The 15,509-nt window shown below is 51.0% G+C and overlaps 1 protein-coding gene and 1 long non-coding RNA gene across 3 annotated transcripts in view; one reads left to right on the top strand and one right to left on the bottom strand.

Moving 5' to 3' along the window:
• The window catches only part of nfil3-6 (nuclear factor, interleukin 3 regulated, member 6), a 47,567-nt gene that overhangs the window by 23,547 nt on the left and 8,511 nt on the right, over positions 1 to 15,509 (bottom strand). The window lies entirely within an intron of this gene.
• Positions 4,014 to 15,509, top strand: part of LOC147097645 (uncharacterized) — a 41,606-nt gene continuing 30,110 nt past the window's right edge. The window contains exons 1-2 of the long non-coding RNA XR_015074322.1: positions 4,014 to 4,364; positions 7,516 to 7,581. This is a non-coding gene — a long non-coding RNA (uncharacterized LOC147097645). The remainder of the gene's footprint in view (positions 4,365 to 7,515; positions 7,582 to 15,509) is intronic.

Raw genomic sequence — 15,509 nt, 5'->3', positions numbered from 1 at the left:
GGGGTTCTGGCCACTGAAACTACTCCAACTGTAAAATGTGGTGACTCACTAGAACTCCCTGTAGCTCCGACATCTGTTACAGAGAACTGTCCAAATCTTATGGTAGGGACAGTGTTGCTGTTGCTATCACTCCCCCCATTCTGGTTTATTTGTGAACCAGTAATTTTGAGTGGCAAAAGAATTTTGTACCAAACCTTATCTTCTAATATTGGACAGAATTCCAATTCCCCATTCCCACTGACTCCCAATGTATAGACATTCCAACCCAGGCCGCCGCGCATGGGAACTGCGGACGTGTTTATAATGTTCCTGGCTTTGTTCAAGTCCAACACTGGAGAGAAGCAACAATCACCTGGTAGGAGATGTTACACTACACGAGTATCAAAGACACGCAGGCGCTGAACGCCCCAACCAACCCATTTTATTATCAGCATCACTAAGCTGTTTAAACATTAATTGAGTCCAGCCATGTGCTCAATAGCAGCCTGCACCCAGTGAAGCTTGACACTGGGACCCTGAGACTCCTGCCCTGTGTACTGTACTTATCCTGTACTCGGTGAACCTTGCCAATCTGACAGAGAGACTACTGCCCTATGCACCTTTAGCCTCTTGAATACAGTAAACTTTACAAACAGAATTGAGAGTTTCTCTTAGCAATATGAACTCAGCGAACCGTGCCAACAGTGCTGAGAGTCTCCAACTCTTGTGAACTCTTAGCAGAGTCCAGCTCAGTGACGGTAATGAGAGTCCTGACCCATGTACCTGTCACCGCCGGCACTCAATGAACCTCGTGCTTTGTCCGACAATAAGACTGCACGGGGGTTGGTCTGCTTGTACCATGTAGAGCATTGGACCAGCATCTCAAGAGCATCCTTCCAATAAGGAATCGCATTGGACCGCTTTGCGGAACACCTCCGTTCAGTCCGTAAGGGTGACCCCCAGCTTCCGGTCGCCTGTCACTTTAATTCACCGCCCCATTCCCACTCAGACCTCACTGTCCTCGGGCTCTTGCATTGTTCCACGGAAGCTCAGTGTAAGCTCGAGGAACAGCACCTCATCTTTCGATTAGGCACTTTACAGCCTTCCGGACTCAACATCGAGTTCAACAATTTCAGATCATAACCTCTGCCCCCTTTACATTTTTACTTATTTTTTATCCACACCTTTGTTTTGGCCTTTCCCCCCCTTTTTCTCTCTCCCACATGGCAGCTGTCTCCCATTCTGCCAGCGCATTTCACACCTCATCTAGAGCCGTCTTTTGTCTCCACTAGTCCTACCACCATCTCGTCTCGTTTTGAATACCTCTTAATGTCTCTTCACTTCTCTTTTGTTCTCTCCCAGCCCGGCCTTTCAATCTATTTCATTTCCTGTGCTTTTCCAGTCTTGACAAAGGGTTTGACCCGAAACGTTGACTCTATTTTCTCTCCACGGATGTTGCCTGGCCTGCTGAGTTTTTCCAGCATTTTCTGTTGTTATCTCGTCAGTATCCTTCTAATAAGGAATCGCGTGAAGTATATACGTCGCTTGCTTTCATCTGCTCAACCGTGCGAGTTTCAGCAGAGAACTGTAGAGCTACAGCGGGTCCTCCTTACCTTTTACTTTGGAAGTAGAACATTGGACAGTAATTTACACCCATGACTGCAATGTGACGACAACAGGATGATTCACAATCTCTCACCTGCTGAATCTAGCAACCACATTGAACACCTCACAACCCCAGAACCACACTTGGGTTTGACATTAAACAAAGAAAGAACTTGCATTTATATAGTGCCTTTCACAACCTCAGCACATCCCAAAGCGCTTTACAGCCAATTAAGTACTTATAATAAAATGTAGTCACTGTGGTAATATAGGAAATATGGTAGTCAATTTGCGCACAGCAAGCTCCCACAAACAGCAATGTGATAATGACCAGATAATCTGTTTTTATTGATGTTGGTTGAGGGATAAATATTGGCCTAGGACACCAGGGAGAACGCCCCCTGCTCTTATTTGAAGTAGTGGCATGGGGATCTTTTACGTCCACTTGAGAGAGCAGACATGACCTCAGTTAATGCCTCATCTGAAAGACGGCACCTCCGACAGTGCAGCGCTCCCTCAGCACTGCACTGGAGCGTGAGCCTAGATTTTGTGCTCAAGTCTCTGGAACGGCCTTCTGATTCAGAGGTGAGCATGCTGCCAACTGAGCCACGACTGACACGTACACACAGCTAAACAAGGACAGCGGGTTGTCAGCTTGGGTCAGTTGGTAGCACTCTTGCTCCTGGTGAGAAATTAATCTCGGCCGACACTCCAGTGCGGCACCGTGGGAGTGCTACACTGTCAGAGGTGCCGTCATTGGATGAGGCGTTAAACCGAGGCCCCGTCTATCTCATCAGATGGACTTTTAAAGATTTGTTCACTATTCGAAGAGCCGGGGTGGGGTGGGAGAGTTCTCCTGGTATCCCGGCCAACAGTCCTCCCTCAGCCTTCACCACCTAAACAGACGGGCTGGTTATTCATCTCATTGCTGTTGGCGCAAAATGGATACCAGGTTTACCTACAGAATATCAGGCACCGCACTTCAGGCGAGTGGAGTGTGTGCGACGTGTTCTGATGTGATAAGGTGCTGTGTACGTGCAGTAGAGTTATGAGATAATTCGTATAAGGAACGTTGGTAGCACACTAAATAACTAGGTACTTGGGAAATCCAGTTCTGACAGCAGGGGCTTCTTAAAATTAGGCCCCTCCTGATTTCAGTCTGTGACAGACAGACTGACTGAACGCAGTCTCTGCCCTAGAACTACTGGCTGAGGATAATTTTACAGTAAAAAAATGAGCTCAGCAAATATTCCACGCTCTGCTAGCAGCCTGCAGTCAGTAAAAGAGTCCCAACCCTGTGAACTAATAGCAACTTGTACTCCATGAACCTGAGCAATAGAACGGAGTCCTGCCCCGTGTACTTTTAGCAACCTGCACTCAGTGACCCCATAAAAGAACTGAGGGTCTCCTGCCCCCTGACCCACATCCATAGCTACCTGCACTCAGTGACCCCTGACCCACACCCATAACAACCTGCACTCAGTGACCCCATAAAAGAACTGAGGGTCTCCTGCCCCCTGACCTCTGACCCACATCCATAGCAACCTGCACTCAGTGATCCCCATAAAAGACCGAGGGTCTCCTGCCCCCTGACCTCTGTCCCACACCCATAACAACCTGCACTCAGTGACCCCGGTAAAAGAATTGAGGGTCTCCTGCCCCCTGACCTCTGACTCACACCCATAGCAACCTGCACTCAGTGATCCCCATAAAAGACCAAGGGTCTCCTGCCTCCTGACCTGCACTCAGAGACCCCATAAAAGACTGAGGGTCTCCTGCCCCCTGACCTCTGACCCACACCCATACAACCTAACCCCAGTGACCCCCATAAAGGAACTGAGGGTCTCCTGCCCCCTGACCTCTGACCCACACCCATAGCAACCTAACCCCAGTGACCCCAATAAAAGAACTGAGGGTCTCCTGACCCCTGACCCCTGACCCACAACCATTGCAACCTATCCCCAGTGACCCCAATAAAAGAACTGAGGGTCTCCTGTCCCCTGACCCACTCCACCACCACAACAAGTGCAGGCGTGCTCCTCCCGGCTCCACATTAACACTGTGGGCGGCTGCCAGCCAGTTGCACCCCCACCACCTCCCAATCGCCCTCCCTCTTCCCCGTCGTCCCCCCTCCTCACTGCATCCCCTTCCCCTTTAATGACCGGCCTGAGGGCCGCTGCCGGCGACACAGAGGCCCGAAATTCGAAGCCCATTTGATGGCGAGCTGCCCAGGGAAGGCCCAGCGGGTGTCTGCAGCTTGCCAGTCTCATTTAAATGAGGCCCAAGGCCCAATATCGGGCTTAGCTGCTCAGGTGTAGGGATCATTGCGATGAGGGTCTCCTGCTCCCCTGACCCGCCTCACACCCATGGCAACTCCACAAGCAGAAGTGAGATTCCTAGATTTACAGGCCTGCAGCCAATAGGCCTGATTAATTCTAAACCTACGAACTTTCAGCCCGCTTATATCAACAGGCACATTCTGGTTGCTCTTATCTGAAACCTCCACAAGATGCTTAAAATAGCTCACAGTGTGCTAAAAAACAACCTTGGCAGTCAGCTGTGCAAGGTTACAGGAACTGCTTTTATTTATAGGCAAGCGCTCTGAATCTGAACCGAACTGATGACTTCTGCTTTCAGGCTGTTTGCAGAAGCCCACAGACTGAGGGTTGCCAACCCTCCGGGGTTGTCCCGGCGTCTCCAGGAACTGCAGCTCAATCGCCAGGGTGCTGCTGCCAGCCAGGCCCGGGAGCAAAATCATCGGGACATCACAAAGAAAAATTGTGCGTTCTTTTTCATTCTCTTTGAGCACCTTGCTTTATTAGTCATAAAAATATTGGGGATTGGGGGAGCAAAGGGCTGTTTGACTGACGGTCAAAATCGTCCAATCGCGTCCCCTACGCAGGCAGTACGCTGGGAGAATGGACGTGTCAAGCGACCAATGGCGTGAGTCGGGGGGGGGGCAGATGGAGGTGGGAGGTCAGGCGACAAAACCTCCAGGGATGCGTCCAGCAAGAGTTGGCAACTCTACCCGCAGTCAGTGAGCCATGGGCAGCAGAACTTAGGCCGCGATCCTGCCAGCCCTGGGGAGGCAGGTTTGGAGGCAGAATTGCCGGGAAAATGGCAGAATCTGGGGGCGGGTGCCCATCCCGCCTCCAAGCCACCTTGCCAGGAGGCGGGTAGCCGACCCGCGTCGGGTCCCGTCTCCTTGGAGGCGGGAAGGGGATTACAGCCACTTATCTGCCTGTTAACAGGCAGATAAGAGGATTATCCCCATTTTACCCTCACAAGTGCGGGCTTCCCGAAGGCTGCGAACCCCGCCAGGGTCACCGAGGCGAGCAGTGGGTCTGCGGGGGTCGGAGGGGTGCAAAAGTGCGCTGTGAAGGTGAGTGATGGGTGCAAGTGTGGAGAGGTGAGTATGTGAGGTGAGTGGAAAGTGTTAGAAAAAGTTTACTTACCTTTGTTTCTTCCTGCAGGCTTCAAGAGTTGGGGATGCGGAGAGTCTCGCACCTCCGCGGCAGAGATGACAGATGGCCATTGCATTCTCCAATGCAGCAACCATCTCATTTCTACAAAAGAAAGAGGTTTGATGAGGTCTTGAATTCAAGAACTCATCAAACAACAGAGAATGTCCGTGTTTGACAGCTTCTCAGAGCAAAGGGTTTCGACCTGAAACGTTGACTCAAATTTCTCTCCACGACTGTTGCCTGGCCTGCTGAGTTTTTCCAGCGTTTTCTGTTGTTATTTCGGATTTCCAGCATCCGCAGTATTTTGCTATCGTATAAGTTGCATTTATATAGCGCCTTTAACGCACAAAAGCAACCCAGGGTGCTTCATCGAGGCGCAAATAAGTGGGTGTCGAGCCAAAGAAGGAGACATTGGAAGGGGTGGCCTGAAGCTTGGTTATAGATGTGTGGAGGGGGGGGGAGAAATTCGGTTGGTTAGTGCCTCCCGTTAGTGCCTCCGGGGGGGACGCTAATGGGGCGCTAGGAACTTAGCACCCGAGCGCGGCGATTTTAGCGCCGCTCGCGAAATTGACCAATCGTTTTGCGGTGGCGCTAAACACTACCGCCACCATCTCCTGCGCCCGCAGATCGTGACGTCAGTCGAGGGTGCAACGCCCCGGTAGCGCCCCGGACCGGATAGTGAGTGGCGCCCCCTGCCTTAGCACCTGGCGCAAACAACGACAGGTAGAGGGGAACGTTTTCAAGTTGGGAAGGGGCTGGGGGAGCGCTATTTAAAGGCGGGCGCTTCCTGCCTTTTGTCGGCAGAATTTTTTGGTTTTAACGCTGTCCTAAGGAGTTTTGGCCCTCAGCACCACTTTTGAGGTTCCTAAGCGCTGAGCTCTTTCCCTGGGCCTATCCATTAGTGCTTCCAACACAATTGCTTTCGAGGTCTCTCCAGGCCGAGATTCAAGGCTGCAATGAGCAGGGAGTGGCTGGCCAGCAAGATGGCCCCTCCCCTTTAAGAACTGGATGGCGCCAGTCTGTCTGGCTTCCATGGTAACGGGCATCGCCTGAGCTTCGGTAGCGTTCTGAGGTAACGCCTCGCTCCCCGACGTTAGCACCTTAAGAGAGGTGTGTAGCGCCTGATTTAGCGCTCAAATCACCTCCAGGGGCGATAGAGGCGAATTTTGCAGTCGGAGGCGATAATTAGCGCCGGGTGCTAAACTTTGCGCCCGGCCGATATTAGCGCCCCAAAATGGGCGATACCGAACTTTTCCCCCGTGGGTTTTAAGGAGGGCCTCAAATGAGGCGAGGGAGGTGGAGAAACAAAGGGGCTTAGGTGGGATACTCTAGAGCATGGGGACAAGGTGGCTGAAAGCACAGCCACTAATGGTGAAGTGAAGGGAAGGGGAGATATGAGGAACGGCGAGTTCACGGTGAGGGAGGGGGAGGAGGTTCCAGACATAGGGAGGGATGAGGCAAGAGAAGGGTTTCAAGACAAGGATGAGAATTTTCAAATTGGAGGCATCGGGGGAGCTGGACCTGGAGCAGGTCTGCAAGGAATTGATGCAGGATAGTATACGGGCAGCAGAGCTTTCATCGAGCTGGAGTTTACGGAGATTGGGAGGCCAGCCACGGAAGCACTGGAATAATCCAGTCTGGAGGTAACAAAGGCAAAGATGAGGGTTTCAGCAGGATGGAGGCGGGCGATGTTACAGAGGCGAGCTCTGCGATGGAGAGGATATGGGGTCGGAGGCTCAGCTTGGGGGTCAAGGAAGCTGCTGAGACTGCGAAGAGTCGGGCTCAGCCTGAGACAGTGGGCAGGGAGAGGGCTGGAGTCGGTGACGAGAGTACGCTGCTTGTGGCAGGGGCTGAAGACGATGGCGTCGGCCTTCCTCACGTTTAACTGGAGCAAATCGTGGCTCTTCCAAGACTGGATGTCGGACAAGCAGGCTGACGGCACAGAGGCAGTGGAGGGATCGAGAGGGGTGGTGGTGAGGTGGAGCTGGGTGTCGTCAGCGTACATGTGGAAACCTGACCCATGTCTACAAATGATGTTGCCAAGGGGCAGCATGTAGCTAAGCAAGAAGAGGGAGCCATGGATAGATTGCTGGGAGAGTCTGGAGATAATGGTGCGAGGGCGGGAGGAGAAGCCATTGGAGATGCTCTAGCTACAATCAGATAAGAATTTTTTTTCCCCCTTGTTTTCTCACATGGCAGCAGTTGATGATTCTGCCATCGCCATTCACACCTCATCTAGAGTCATCTTTTGTTTCTTAACTTGTCCCATTACCTCTCTTTGTACCTTGCACCATCATTCCTTTTGTCGGTCAATCTCTCCTGCCTTCCATCCCATCACAGACCTTCCCTTTGTTCTCTCCTCCCCTCCTCCCTGCCTCTGCTTAAAAATCTCTCTTCGCTAACCTTTTCCAGTTCTGACGAAGGGTCCTCGACTCGAAACATTGACTCTGTTTCTCTCTCTCGACAGATGCTGCCTGACCTGCTGAGTGTTTCCAGCATTTTCTGTTGTTATTTCGGATAAGAATGGAACCAGGTGAGGGCAGTCCCGCAGAACTGGACAACGGAAGAGGGGTAGAGGAGGAGGATGGTATGGTCAACCCTGCCAAAGACCACACACAGAGGAGGAGGAGGGAGGAAACATAGTCAGTCATTTGTGAATGGGTTAGGACCATTTCCAGTGCTGAGGCAGGGATGGTAACCTGATTAGAAACTCATTGAAACTTATAAAATTCTAACAGGACTAGACAGACTAGATGCAGGAAGGATGTTCCCGATGGTCGGGGAGTCCAGAACCAGGGGTCACAGTCTAAGGATAAGGGGTAAGCCATTTAGGACAGAGATGAGGAGGAATTTCTTCACCCAGAGAGTGGTGAACCTGTGGAATTCTCTACCACAGAAGGCAGTAGAGGCCAATTCATTAAATATATTCAAGAAGGAGTTGGATATATTTCTTAAGGCTAAAGGGATCAAGGGATATGGGGAGAAAGCAGGGACAGGGTACTGAATTTGGATGATCAGCCATGATCTCATTGAATGGCGGAGCAGGCTCGAGGGGCCGAATGGCCTACTCCTGCTCCTATCTGCTATGTTTCTATGTTTAGAGAGATTCATACATGGAGTTGAGTGAAAGATGGGCATGGATTTGGGAGGTGAAAAGATGCTCAAGAACTTGGGGAAGGAAAGGGAGATAAATTCAGCAGCACCAGTAAAAATGCAGGGTCCAAAAATCACACTCTACAAATATTAGCACACAAAGGGCAGCACGGTGGCATAGTGGTTAGCACTGTTGCCTCACAGCACCAGGGACCCGGGTTCGAATCCGGCCTCGGGTGACTGTCTGTGTGGAGTTTGCACATTCTCCCCGTGTTTGCGTGGGTTTCCTTCGGGTGCTCCGGTTTCCTCCCACAGTCCAAAGATGTGCGGGTTAGGATGATTGGCTATGATAAATTGACCCTTAGTGTTAGGGGGATTAAATACGTGGGGTTACGGGGATAGGGTGGGATATGTGTTGGTGTAGGGGTTACGGGGATCGGGTGGGATATGTGTCGGTGCAGGCTCGATGGGCCGAAATGGCCTCTATCTGCACTGTGGGGTTTCTGTGATTTCTGTGATTGCTTGCCACTTCCAGACAGGATTCCTCTGCTGCTATCTATATGAAGACGTGCAGTTATTTTTGTATAAACAGTAGGACAATTAGGGCTGGACAATAAATGCCAGCCTTTCCAGCGACGCCCATATCCTGCGAACAAATTAAGAAAGGGAAAATGATTTTGAAATGAGCACATTGAACTGTTGAAATGATACTGTGAGATATTAATGTGTAAAAACATCAAGAACTCGAATGCTAACATCCAGCAGGGTCGTTTCTAGGTCTTGAATTGATGCAGTTTGTTTGAACACTATCCTTTCACCTTTGGCCTAAAGGATGGCTCGAGTCTGATATTTCTCTCGTAATATAATCGGTTTTCCCCTTTGAATACTTCTTAGGAACATAGGAACAGGAGGAGGCCATTCAACCCCTCGAGCCTGTTCCGCCATTCAATGATCTGTATCCTAACTCCATCCACCCGCCTTGTCTCCATATCCCTTAATACCCTTGGCTAGTAAAAATCTATCGCTCTCGGATTTAAAATGATTAACTGAGCTTGCATCTACTGCTTTGTGTGGGAGAGAGATCCACACTTCTACCACCCCTTCGCGTGACGAAGTGTTTCCTAACTTCTCTCCTGAATGGCCTGGCTCTGATTTTAAGGATACGTTCCCCTTGTCCTAGATTCACCCACCAGCGGAATAAGTTTCTCTTTATCTACCCACCTTAAACATTCACTCCCTCCACCACCGGCGCACCGTGGCTGCAGTGTGTACCATCTACAAGATGCACTGCAGCAACTCGCCAAGGCTTCTTCGGCAGCACCTCCCAAACCCGCGCCCTCTTCCGCCTAGAAGGACAAGGGCAGCAGGCGCATGGGAACACCCCCAAGTTCCCCTCCAAGTCACACACCGTCCTGACTTGGAAATATATCGGCCGATCCTTCATCGTCGCTGGGTCAAAATCCTGGAACTCCCTCCCTAACAGCACTGTGGGAGTACCTTCACCACACGGACTGCAGCGGTTCAAGATGGCGGCTCACCACCACCTTCTCAAGGGGCAATTAGGGATGGGCAATAAATGCCGGCCTTGCCAGCGATGCCCACATCCCATGAATGAATAAACAACAACAACTTATATTTATATTGCGCCTTTAACGTAAGAAAATGTCCCAAGGTGCTTCACAGGAGTGTTATATAAAAAAGAAACCCTACCAATTCCTTTCAAAATCCTAAAAGCCTCAAAACATGTCATCCCTTAACCTTTTATATTCTTTTGGGCATGTTGTTTTTTTCAAAGCCGCAAATCCCTTTATTTCACATCGAAGTTTCTGTCAGCCTTATGTCGGATCTCGCACAGCCCAGTTTCCCCACGAAACCCAACCAAGGAACATTACAAAATGTGCTGTTCTTGCACCATGTACGGGGCCCTGAGGCTTGGCTTTGGGAAGTGAAAGCAAAGCTTATTTAGGGAGAGGTTCGGAGAGGGCACCAGCAGGTGAAGCTCCAAGGTGTGGACTTTGGAGCTCCGCCGATCGCTGGGCCGACGTTGGGCTGCTTCAACTGGCCTTGCCGCAGTTCGGAGCCTCACTTGGTTCCCTTGTGCTCCACCGATCGCATCACCACTGCTGGTTAGTGACAAGGCCCGAGTTGTTGGTCCCCACCATCACTTCTTAGTGGTCTTAGACTGAAGACTGCCAATTTATATTAATGTAAGCAAGAAAGGCTTAAATTTTCATCGCACCTTACTGTAACTCAACGCTGTTTGTGGGACCTGACCATGTGCAAACCTGCCGCTATGCTTGCCTACACAACAACAGTGAATGCACTTCAAACTGGCTGTATGTGAAATGCTTTGGGATGTTTATCTGAGTCTTGATAAGGTGTTCTATAAATACAAGTTCTTCATTTTCTTTATCTTAGAAACGTCTCAAAGTTCCCCCACAATTAATCGCCCCCGGTGCTCGCTGACCTACACTGGCTCCCGTTCCAGAAACACCGCAAATTTAAAATTCTCGGCCTTGTGTTCAAATCCCTCCGTGGCCTCGCCCCTCTCTATCTCTGTAACCTCCTCCAGCCCCACAACCCTCCGAGATCTCTGCGCTCCTTCCAATTCTGGCACCTTGTGTTTGCCTGATTTCCTTTACTCCACCACTGGCGGCCGTGCCTTCAGCTGCCGAGGCCCTAAGCTCTGGAATTCCCTCCCTAAACCTCTCTGCCTCTCTCCTCCTTTAAGACGCTCCTTAATATCTACCTCTTTGACCAAGCTTTTGGTCATCTGTCCTAATGTCTCCTTATGTGGCTCGGTGTCAATTTTTGTTTGATAATCGCTCCTGTGAAGCGCCTTGGGACATTTCACTACCTTAAAGGTGCTGTAGAAATGCAAGGTGTTGTTGTATTGTTATGCACACAAACAATTTGCTCTCAAAAAGACCCCAGAAAAAGATAAATGACCAGCTAATCTGTTTTTATTGGGGGGGGGGGGGGGGGAGTGACATTGGATACCCTGCCCTGCCCTTCTTCCAATAGAGCCGTGGGATCTCTAACAGTCACCTCATCAGCCAGATGTGGCCTCAGTTCAAAACCATTCCAGCTACAAGCAGCAGTACGACGCACAGCCTAGCTGACACTGCAGTGAGAAAGAATCAGGAGTCAGAATGATGAGGCGGTTCCGTCCAGGTTCCCCCGCCCCCTCAGATCTCCCTCCTGAGATCAGCGGACGGGATGCAGCTGACCTCTGAACTCAACCGGGCTGAAGCTAAGTCGGGGGCTGGGGGGGTCGGGTCACATGCTGTAACTTGAGAGACTGTTTCTGGAGTCGAGTAAACAAAGCTTAGAAAAACAAGCCCGGCCCTTGATCCCTGGACGCTGTGTATGTTTCTCCTCGTGACTTGTTTGAACATCTCATTGATTAGGATAATGTCAGAGACGGGGACAGCTGCTTTCCGAAGGGTAGCTTGTTTCCACCTGACTGCTCCTCCACGCCTTCCCGCTCCTCGCTGCCACCTGCCCAATATAGCAGGCCAGGGACCGCAGCGTTAGCTCATCGCCAACTGGTTGTTGTGTTCTCGAGGTCCAGTGATTGTGTAACAAGCAGCGAGAAGCAGGGACATTCGCAACTGCGACCTGAAACATTGCTGACAACTGGAGTTGCCAAGCCTCCAGGATTGGCCTGCAGTCTCCAGGAACTGAAGGTTAATCTCCAAGACACGGCTGCGAGCAACACCCGGGAGAAAAATCATTGGCGAAAACAAAATGGTGTTTTTTTCCATTTGCTTCGATCACTTTTGCTTATTATTCCTAAAAATATTGGAGGTGGGGAAGAAAGGCTGCCTGACCAAGAGTCAAGGATCATCCAACCGGGAAACGAAGCGTCTGTTCGCTTTCCGATCGGCGCGGGAAGGCGACGCGACACGAGGATGGAGCGTGGGGTGGGGTGGGGGGCACGGGCAATTCAACGCAGGAGGTCAGGTGATGAAACCTCAAGGAATATGTCTAACGAGAGTTGGCAACTCCCAGTGAGAACAGGGGAGGGAGTCACCCAGCTAACAATCAGCGAGCTCCATCTCTGACTGCCTCTGTCTCTCAGCATCTGGAAAGAGTGAGCTGATCGGAATCAACTGCTCCTTATAGGGTTAAACCCTGTGTTTCTGTAAATTTTATGCTGACTGGGACATCCAGACTCAACATCAAACTCTCTCAAGGCAGGTACAGCACGGGTTAGATACAGAGTAAAGCTCCCTCTACTCTGTCCCATCACACACTCTCAGGGCAGGTACAGCACGGGTTAGATACAGAGTAAAGCTCCCTCTACACTGTCCCATCAAACACTCCCAGGGCAGGTACAGCACGAGTTAGATACAGAGTAAAGCTCCCTCTACACTGTCCCATCAAACACTCCCAGGGCAGGTACAGCACGGGTTAGATACAGAGTAAAGCTCCCTCTATACTGCCCCATCAAACACTCCCAGGGCAGGTGCAGCATGAGTTAGATACAGAGTAAAGCTCCCTCTACACTGTCCCATCAAACACTCCCAGGGCAGGTACAACACGAGTTAGATACAGAGTAAAGATCCCTCTGCACTGTCCCATCGAACACTCCCCGGGCAGGTACAGCACGGGTTAGATACAGAGTAAAGCACCCTCTATACTGTCCTATCAAACACTCCCAGGGCAGGTACAGCACGGGTTAGATACAGAGTAAAGCTCCCTCTATACTGCCCCATCAAACACTCCCAGGGCAGGTGCAGCATGAGTTAGATACAGTGTAAAGCTCCCTCTACACTGTCCCATCAAACACTCCCAGGGCAGGTACAGCACGGGTTAGATACAGAGTAAAACTCCCTCTACACTGTCCCATCAAACACTCCCAGGGCAGGTACAGCACGGGTTAGATACAGAGTAAAGCTCCCTCTACACTGTCCCATCAAACACTCCCAGGGCAGGGACAGCACGGGTTAGATACAGAGTAAGCTCCCTCTACACTGTCCCATCAAACACTCCCAGGGCAGGTACAGCACGGGTTAGATACAGAGTAAAGCTCCCTCTACACTGCCCCATCAAACACTCCCAGGGCAGGTACAGCACGGGTTAGATACAGAGTAAAGCTCCCTCTATACTGTCCCATCAAACAATCCCAGGGCAGGTACAGCACGGGTTAGATACAGAGTAAAGCTCCATCTACACTGCCCCATCAAACACTCCCAGGGCAGGTACAGCACGGGTTAGAGACAGAGTAAAGCTCCCTCCACACTGTCCCATCAAACACTCCCAGGGCAGGTACAGCACGAGTTAGATACAGAGTAAAGCTCCCTCTACACTGTCCCATCAAACACTCCCAGGGCACGTACAGCACGGGTTAGAGACAGAGTAAAGCTCCCTCTACACTGTCCCATCAAACACTCCCAGGGCAGGTACAGCACGGGTTAGAGACAGAGTAAAGCTCCCTCTACACTGTCCCGTCAAACACTCCCAGGGCAGGTACAGCACGGGTTAGATACAGAGTAAAGCTCCCTCTACACTATCCCATCAAACACTCCCAGGGCAGGTACAGCACAAGTTAGATACAGAGTAAAGCTCCCTCTACACTGTCCCATCAAACACTCCCAGGGCAGGTACAGCACGGGTTAGATACAGAGTAAAGCTCCCTCTACACCATCCCATCAAACACTCCCAGGGCAGGTACAGCACGGGTTAGATACAGAGTAAAGCTCCCTCTACACTGTCCCATCAAACACTCCCAGGGCAGATACAGCACGGGTCAGATACAGAGTAAAGCTCCCTCTATACTGCCCCATCAAACACTCCCAGGGCAGGTACAGCACAAGTTAGATACAGAGTAAAGCTCCCTCTACACTGTCCCATCAAACACTCCCAGGGCAGGTACAGCACGGGTTAGATACAGAGTAAAGCTCCCTCTACACCATCCCATCAAACACTCCCAGGGCAGGTACAGCACGGGTTAGATACAGAGTAAAGCTCCCTCTACACCATCCCATCAAACACTCCCAGGGCAGGTACAGCACGGGTTAGATACAAAGTAAAGCTCCCTCTACACTGTCCCATCAAACACTCCCAGGGCAGATACAGCACGGGTTAGATACAGAGTAAAGCTCCCTCTACACTGTCCCATCAAACACTCCCAGGGCAGGTACAGCACGAGTTAGATACAGAGTAAAGCTCCCTCTACACTGTCCCATCAAATACTCCCAGGGCACGTACAGCACGGGTTAGAGACAGAGTAAAGCTCCCTCTACACTGTCCCATCAAACACTCCCAGGGCACGTACAGCACGGGTTAGAGACAGAGTAAAGCTCCCTCTGCACTGTCCCATCAAACACTCCCAGGGCAGGTACAGCACGGATTAGATACAGAGTAAAGCTCCCTCTACACTGTCCCATCAAACACTCCCAGGGCAGGTACAGCACGGGTTAGAGACAGAGTAAAGCTCCCTCTACACTGTCCCATCAAACACTCCCAGGGCAGGTACAGCACGGGTTAGATACAGAGTAAAGCTCCCTCTATACTGTCCAATCAAACACTCCCAGGGCAGGTACAGCACAAGTTAGATACAGAGTAAATCTCCCTCTACACTGTCCCATCAAACACTCCCAGGGCAGGTACAGCACGGGTTAGATACAGAGTAAAGCTCCCTCTACACCATCCCATCAAACACTCCCAGGGCAGGTACAGCACGGGTTAGATACAGAGTAAAGCTCCCTCTACACTGTCCCATCAAACACTCCCAGGGCAGATACAGCACGGGTTAGATACAGAGTAAAGCTCCCTCTATACTGCCCCATCAAACACTCCCAGGGCAGGTACAGCACAAGTTAGATACAGAGTAAAGCTCCCTCTACACTGTCCCATCAAACACTCCCAGGGCAGGTACAGCACGGGTTAGATACAGAGTAAAGCTCCCTCTATACTGCCCCATCAAACACTCCCAGGGCAGGTACAGCACAAGTTAGAGACAGAGTAAAGCTCCCTCTACACTGTCCCATCAAACACTCCCAGGGCAGGTACAGCACGGGTTAGATACAGAGTAAAGCTCCCTCTACACCATCCCATCAAACACTCCCAGGGCAGGTACAGCACGGGTTAGATACAGAGTAAAGCTCCCTCTACACTGTCCCATCAAACACTCCCAGGGCAGGTACAGCACGGGTTAGAGACAGAGTAAAGCTCCCTCTGCACTGTCCCATCAAACACTCCCAGGGCAGGTACAGCACGGGTTAGAGACAGAGTAAAGCTCCCTCTACACTGTCCCATCAAACACTCCCAGGGCAGATACAGCACGGGTTAGATACAGAGTAAAGCTCCCTCTACACTGTCCCATCAAACACTCCCAGGGCAGGTACAGCACGGGTTAGA

The sequence above is a fragment of the Somniosus microcephalus genome, chromosome 31, assembly GCF_052327205.1.
Source record: "Somniosus microcephalus isolate GS21.2 chromosome 31, FLI_Smic_1.0, whole genome shotgun sequence".
Taxonomy (NCBI): domain Eukaryota; kingdom Metazoa; phylum Chordata; class Chondrichthyes; order Squaliformes; family Somniosidae; genus Somniosus; species Somniosus microcephalus.
This window is presented reverse-complemented; position numbering and strand designations above follow the sequence as displayed.